The sequence below is a fragment of the Mesoplodon bidens genome, assembly GCF_964165515.1.
Source record: "Mesoplodon bidens genome assembly, chromosome: 17".
Classification (NCBI taxonomy): Eukaryota; Metazoa; Chordata; class Mammalia; order Artiodactyla; family Ziphiidae; genus Mesoplodon; species Mesoplodon bidens.
This window is the reverse complement of record NC_138174.1, coordinates 52,537,931-52,546,088: the sequence shown is the minus strand read 5'-3', so window position 1 is coordinate 52,546,088 and position 8,158 is coordinate 52,537,931. Positions and strand designations below refer to the sequence as shown.

The following is an 8,158-nucleotide window of genomic DNA, read 5'->3' as shown; positions in this document are numbered from 1 at the left end:
GGCAAAGATGTGGGAGATGCTTTTAGGAAGGAGAGGCGCTGCATATGCAAAGGTCTGCGAGGCAGGAAGGCACATGGCAGGAATGTGGAATTGAAAGCAGACCTTTGGGGCAAGAATGAAAAGAACGAGGGATGGGAGAGTGGGACCAGATAAGGCCGAGAGCTAGGTGGGAACCAGTCCAAACAGGGCCTTGTGGGACAAGGTAAGGATTTGGAATGTTTATCTTTAGAAAAATGGGACGCCTTTACAACCTACAGATCAGAGAAAACAATTGCAAACCATGTATTTGATAAAGGGCTCATTTCCAAATATATAAGGAACTCCTATACAACTCAGTCGTAAAAAAATGAATAACCTAATTAAAAAATAGACTTGAACAGATCTTTCCCCAATGAAGACAAACACATAGCCAACAGGTATATGAAAAGCCGCTCAATGTCACTGATCGTCCGGGCAATGAAAATCAATACCACAGTGAGATATTATTTCACACGTGTTAGGGTGGCTATTATGAAAAAAAGAAAAAGACAAGTGATGGTGAGGATGTGGAGACATTGGAACACCTGTCCTCTGCTGGTGGGAATACAACATAGAGCAGCCACCATGCAAAACAGAAGTGAGGTTCCTCAAAAAATTAAAACTAGAATTACCATATGATCCAGCAATCCCACTTCTGGGATTTCATCCAAAAGAAATGAAATTAGGATCTCCAGGAGATATCAGCACTCTCACATCCATTGCAGCCCTATTCACGGTAGTCAAGATGTAGAAACAACCTAAATGTCCAACTACAGATGAATGGATAAAGAAAATGTGGTAGGTACATACAGTGGAATATTATTCAGCCTTATAAAAGAAGGAAGTCTTGTAATATGTGGCAACTTGGACAACTCTTGAGGACATTATGCTAAGTGATACAAGCCGGTCACAGAAGGACAAACACTGTACGATTCCACTTATATGAGGAATCTAAGACAGTCAAACATACAGGAGTAGAGAGCAGAATGGTGGTTGCCAAGGGGTAGGGAGAGGAGAAAGTGGGAAGTTGTCATTCAATAGGTATAAAGCTCAGTTATGCAAGATGAGTAACTTAGAGATCTACCGTACAGCACTGTGCCTGTAACTAACAATACCGTGTGGTACACTGAAAAATCTGGTAAGAGAGTAAATCTCGTGTTAAATGTTCTTACCACAGTAAAATTTAAAAGAAAGGAAAAAAAGAAAGAAAAATGGGAAGTCTTTAAAGGGTTTTAGTGAGAATGACATAATCAGATTTTTTTTTTTTTTTTTTTTTTTTTTTTTTTTTGCGGTATGTGGGCCTCTCATTGTTGTGGCCTCTCCCGTTGCGAAGCACAGGCTCCGGACGCGCAGGCTCAGCAGCCATGGCTCACGGGCCGAGCCGCTCCGCGGCATGTGGGATCTTCCCAGACCGGGGCACGAACCCGTGTCCCCTGCATCGGCAGGCGGACTCTCAACCACTGCGCCACCAGGGAAGCCCCAGATTTTTTTTATCACACTGAATTCATGCTGGAGAATGAATTACTGAGGTGTGAGTGCACGAAGGGAAGCCAGAAAGGATATTTTGAAAAAGAGACTTTCAGTTCCTTCCTGCTATGGAACAGGAACCCAGTGTCCCCATTCTGGTGCCTTTTTTCAGGCTTGACCTCTTGAGTAGATTCTGAAATTTTTGTTCTCCTCTTTCACACCCATAAGACTTAATTTTCTTATATTCTATTCTTTCCAAACCTCTGTACGGTAAAGAAAATATGATTACTTCTTGATGGGAGATACACTAACCTTCTCAAGTAATGTAGCTGAATTCTAACAGTGCTGTTACTATCTTTCCTGCTCATCGCATATTTATTAAGCAAATATAACCTATAAAGAAAAGTCAAGGATAGATAAATAGATGATAGATAGATCGATCATATCAATTAATATGCTTTTAGTTGCAAGAAACAGAAATCCCACATAATAAGAAGGCTTAGGGCAGGATAGTTCTAGGTTGGTTCATTTGAAGACTCATCATTACTTTAGGGATCTAGTTGGTTTTCTTTTTTTATTCTACTGTTCTCAAGCTCTCCTGATGTTGCAGAGCTAGATGTAGCAGTATGACTAGCATACCTTATCATTCCAGATCCAGAAAAAGGGTTCATCTCTTCCAGATGTATCTTTTGTGTGTGTGTGTGTGTGTGTGTGTGTGTGGTACGCAGGCCTCTCACTGTTGTGGCCTCTCCCGTTGCGGAGCACAGGCTCCGGACGTGCAGGCTCAGCGGCCATGGCTCACGGGCCTAGCCGCTCCGCGGCACGTGGGATCTTCCCGGACCGGGGCACGAACCTGTGTCCCCTGCATTGGCAGGCGGACTCTCAACCACTGCGCCACCAGGGAAGCCCTAGATATATCTTTTTGAGAGAAAAGAAATCTTCCTCAGAAGCCTCCTAGCTGACTTTATTCATGTCTTATACTAAGTCATTCACAGGGGAATGGGATTATTATGAATTTCAATTATTAACTAAATTATCTTAAACTTATTAAAATTCTCATCCTAGGACTGGAATTGAAGGCAGGTTTTCCTGAAGCAAGAGGTTTTCATGGTCCCTCAATACAATTAGGATCTCTTATTAAGGAAAAAGGGAAAATGGTTGTTGGTGTCTAGAACATCAATAGTGACAGCCTCACACATAAAAATTAACGGAGAATCACAGAACAATTGAGCAAATGAAGGATCTCAAAGTGTTGTCTTCAGAACTGCAGCATTAGTAACACCCATGAGCTTGTTAGAAATGCAACTTCTCCAACCTATTCAGGGACTGCTGAAGCAGAATGGATGGCCATGGGCCCAGCAGTCTGTGTTTTAAAAAGCTTACAAGGATGGGCTTCCCTGGTGGTGCAGTGGTTAAGAATCCGCCTGCCAATGCAGGGGACGTGGGTTCGAGCCCTGGTCCAGGAAGATCCCACATGCCGCAGAGCAACTAAGCCCGTGTACCACAACTACTGAGCCTGTGCTCTAGAACCTGTGAGCCACAACTACTGAGCCTGCATGCCACAACTACTGAAGCCCGCACGCCTAGAGCCCGTACTCTGCAGCAAGATAAGCCACCGCAATGAGAAGCCTGCACGCCACAATGAAGAGTAGCCCCCTCTCGCTGCAACTAGAGAAAGCCCACGCACAGCATGGAAGACTCAACACAGCTAAAAAGAAATTAATTAAATAAATAAATTTTTAAAAAAACTATTAAAAAAAAAGTTTACAAGGGATGCACAGAAAAGTTTGACAAGCACTGCTATAGAATTAGAGAACATGTTAGAAGGTTGTGTCACCCACAGATTGGCACTTGCCATCTATCTCTACAGGGTTTAAATTATGAGCCACTGCAGCCACTGACCTTCAACACCGCCTGAAAGGAGTTCAGGGTGGAGATCAGACACGAGACGCTCTGTGTCCTGGAAAAAACTGGCAGAACAGGTCTTCAGATAGCTATTTTCAGGACATGATTTTATGAGCCCAATTCTTGCATCTCCTCATATCTAGAAAAGCACTAGAATCCTTCATGGTGATGACTGCTCCGTGTGACTAGCAGAAACCTTCTGCAAAAAAATGCATATTTGATTGCATGTACTCCCCCTTCAGCATCACATATATACTAACCTCCCCCCCTACTTCTTTGGAGCAGTTTCTCAGAGCTATCTGAAAGGCCGTCTCTTGGGCTATAGTCCTCATTTTGTCCCAAATAAAACTTAACTCACAACTCTCATATCGTGCATTTTTTTCAGTTGACAGTTGAATGACACCAAGCAAGGAGTTGAATGACACCAAGCAGGGGTGTGGGAGAGAGATCAGGCCTGGAAAATATGACAGGCCAATGAAAACACAGGCCTTACTTCATACCTAGTAAAGGAGACATTTTGCAAGAAAGCCATTTACCATCCTCTAAATCATATTACCTTTCTTATCTACTGGTTGAACCCATCCTGACTGCTGGAATAAGACAAATGGGTAAAGCTAAGAAAATATCCTGCAAAAACTATATGAAGAAAGTATGATAAATAATTCATTGGGAACAGTGCCCAGGCATAAAAGAATGTGGGTAAGTTTAGACTCTGGGAAATTGATCGTGATTTCTGGAACATAAATATGGAAATGAAGACACAGAATGGTTGGAAGACATGCTATTTTACAGATCCAGAATAACAATTACACGTTCTTTTTCTGGACATTTCCAGAATGATGATCAACGAAGAACACTTGATACGGCTGCAAACAGCCAGCAAATAAATCTATATAGAGATTTATATTCTAAATGGGAAATACTTTTGTGAAACTGAAATGTGGGGAAGGGATAAAAGTTTTCTCGTATATTCTTTACTTCTAGGAGTACATGTGGAAGCTACACATCTGCTCCGGATGTTGCTCAGAGGAACGTGGAAGCCTGGTTTGTAGCAGGTTGAAGTGTTTTAAACATGAAGTGTGGGAAATAATAGCACAGTTACTGTCACGAAGGCCATCCTAGGCCAGTCACGTGGAAAAGAAATCCAAGGGCTTCAGCTGCCTGGGCACATCCCAGCGCCGTGGCCCACTGAATCCAACCACAAAAGGCCAGCTTCGGAAGACAGGAAAGGGGAACAGCAGGGTTCACAAGGGGATTGTTAATATTTCTGAGGTAAAAGAAAAAGTAGCCAGGCTTCACGTAACAAGAACAATCATTGCCCAAAAGTGCCTAGGCTAACTTCAACTCTATGTGAAGTGTACTGTACAAAATTAGTTTGCATATTATTTGATGTTCTCTCTGGCCTTCTTTTTTTTGTTTTTTTTTTGGGGGGGGGCAGGTTCAAGTAAAAGGCTTTCAATGAAGGTTGTAGAATTGAAGAGCTCCACGTTTAGGATGTATCATCTAACACCTCAATGTTCAGAAAGCCTGACTAAAAGAAACCAAACCAAAAGCAACCCACTCAGCATTAACATACAACTCTTTTCTTTTAGTTGAATTTTACTTTAATATAGAATGAAAACAAAAACAAAAGCCCAAAACCCTAATAGGTTAAAACAAGTCAAACAACCATTCTACACAAATAAAACCTTCACAAAGGTCAACCGAAGTAATCTAGAGCTAAAACTGAATTGTGTAGATTTTCAATGAAGTCACCAGTCATGTAACAGAAACAAATTATTTACACACTTGCAAGCCCTCTAAGAGATGTGCCTCAAGAAGCATTAACCTTTGTTTTCTTCATGTGCCATCCTGAAGACTTGCACATTTTATTTTTCAGATAATTTAACGTTTTTAATAGAGTGCATTCTCTACCAAGCGGTAATGCTTTGGTTCTATTCATATATGATTGCTTATCCTAAAGACTTGACATTTCCCTGAGAGGAACTTGGATTCTGCTTTAGAAGTGTCATATAAATTAAAAACTTTATCAAATACCAATATGGAGGGAGGTGACGCAGGATGCAACATATGCAGTCAAGTTAGCTCTGTATATTTAGAAATTACTCCTTCAAGATATTCACACTAGAGAGTTTAGTCTGTCCTGCTTAATATTCAGTAGTACAGGTCGGAATCATCAGAACCGTGGCAACACCTTAATATTTCATAGTTATTAACGACTATCTCTAGGGGTAAGTCTGTGTTTACTGAGTTATGACAAATTTATTATAAAGAAGGAAAACAAGTGTAGCCAGCCATCTTAAAAAATGCCCCAACCACTGCCTCTCAATATAGAAAGACTAAAACTACATACGTTTATCATACAACAAATCCCATCTCTGTCCCCTGAAATTCCCCTAATTTCATTCATTAGAAGGGGATTTTTAAAAAGACTTAAAGAGCACCTTACAGCAGCATTCAGCTTTCCCATGAAATACTCAGCATCTTAAATATTATGTACACTTTGCTTTTTCTTTTAGTAAGCTAGATACTGGCTTCAGAGTTTGTGGAACCGGAGGGAAAACAACACACTCAAAACTACTCTAGGAATCTTCCTCTGGCAGAATAGTAGGTATCCAAGTTAAAAATAGGAGGGTCATTTTGTTGCTTTGTTTTCCAAAATTTAAATCGTTTTTTGTTCCCCTTCTACATAAACCTCAGTCACCACTCCTGAGTGGAGGTGGGCAGAGGCTCTGGCCCCTTCTCCAGCGGCTTTCCAGCAGCTGCTTTCTTATTGCTGCAGCAAGGCTTGAATAGATGTATGTCAACAAGGACTTCCCCCAAACGGCCTTTATAGATAGTGCCACAGCGTATTTTCTGTCTTTTCTTGTATGTGAGATCTAAAAAGGAAAACACTGGCGTGCTGTTAGAGCCAGAAGCCATCTCTGTATCTGAGCCGTCATCTGACTGGTGACTATAACAAGGAGATTGAGCTGGAGAGGCACCTAAGGTGGTACTGTGGGCACCAGAATTGTGACATTTAAATTCCTTCTGCAGTTTACTGATCTGGTTGCTTTTTATCCTGTTTCCAGATAGAGTTTTCACTTTCTTTGGTTTCAGTGTAGTCTTTAGACTGGGTCCTGCCCTTGCATCTTTTTTTTTTTTTTTTTTTTGATCCTGCTGGCAATTTCTTTCATCTTTTCACAAGCAGGACACTGGCACTACAGATGTCTCCTGAACGAGTCTCATGTAACCCAAAACAGCTCTGTAAGTCCTTTTCATAGCGTTAACTGTCAGTGAATCGAGAACTGGAGGATTTATCTCTGCAAATGTAGCAGCCCTCTACACTTCGGTACGCTTTTGGCTTGCGAAAACCAAACATCATTTCTTCTGGGCAATAGTCTTAGTATGCTTTGAAGGACACCAATAGTTCCTCCAGTGTAATAACTTCCCCAATTCCACTTTCTAGATTCCTTCTGGGTAGTAAAGTGTTTCTTATATTCAAAAATACCTTTCAAAACTCAAAATGCCACTGGATGGACCCCTGGGCACGCGACGACCGAGACAGAGGCACCCAGGCAGCAAAGAGAACAGCTCCCCGGCGGCTCGGTGGGTAAACGCAGCATCTGGGGTCGGAGGGAAAGTTCCGGTGGAGAGCTGCCCGCCGGGGCGGGGCGGGGTGGCCGGAGGGAAGCGCGCCCCTCGCCGCCGCCTCCCCCGCCCCCTGCGCCTGGCCCTCTTCTTAGGCAGCGGTTCTCAGATTTGAGTGTGCATCACCGGGAGGGCCTAAACAAAAGCCCAGCCTCTGATTCAAGTAGGTCCACAGAGGTGCCTGAGAATTTCATTCTTAACAAGTTAGGCTATTGGTTCAGAACCACACATAGAAAACCACTGAAATACTATTTAAGATTCTTGAAGTTAAACTATTTTTTTGTTTTTTTGTATTTTCCACTTCTCCTTTGATATCCCATCATACACACACACACACACACACACACACACACACACACACACACCATAAGACCTAGAAATTTTTCCATAGTATAGTCCAGGAATCTTGTGATAACTGATGGCTGAAGACAGCTAGTGTAACACCAGCTCTGTTACCCTCATGCCGACCACCCAGTATACTTATAACATTAGAAGAGCAAAGAAGGCAGGCCTACAGGTGTGATGATTCTTTTTTGTTTACCAAACAAAGGAATGGGAACGTCTTAAAATTCAAGCTAGAACATAGGTATTCTACTAGGAAGCAAATAAGGAAAGAAAGACAAGCCATAACCAAAAATTAGTTTTTTGGTAGTTTTCGAGAATAGCATGCAACTCTAACAGAGAAATTGGATACATGATGTCCTGGAAATAAAACTGACTAATTACACATAAGAATTGGAACAAGCTGTGAGACCTAACGTTTATCAATATTTAAAAAAGGATAATCACTTTTACCAAAGACAGCTGAAGCTGGACTAACTGAAAAAAGGGGGACTAGGATATGAGGTTATAGTCGTTTTCTAATGTTTTGATTCTATGTGTTTTCATTTGGAAGAAAAACATAGTTCACGAACTATGTGTGTGAAGATTATTATTGCAGAGTAATTTTAAGTTTTAAAATGTATATACATTTTTTAAAATAAAATTTATTTTATTCCAAGTATAAAAGAATAAAAAGATGAATACAGCATTTTTGGAAAAATTTTGGAAAATTTAAAACTAAAATTTTAAAATGTTTACCCATATTCTCACCTTACAAATACAAGTTTTAATATCTGGCTGTATTTTAGTCTTTTTT

At 41.2% G+C, this 8,158-nt stretch overlaps 1 pseudogene across 1 annotated transcript; it reads right to left on the bottom strand.

Annotated features, from left to right (window-relative positions):
- Window positions 1-5,480: 5,480 nt before the first annotated feature.
- On the bottom strand, window positions 5,481-6,857 carry LOC308605156 (SIN3-HDAC complex-associated factor-like; annotated as a pseudogene). Its single transcript has one exon. The product of its transcript is annotated as an SIN3-HDAC complex-associated factor-like (transcript).
- Window positions 6,858-8,158: the final 1,301 nt, after the last annotated feature.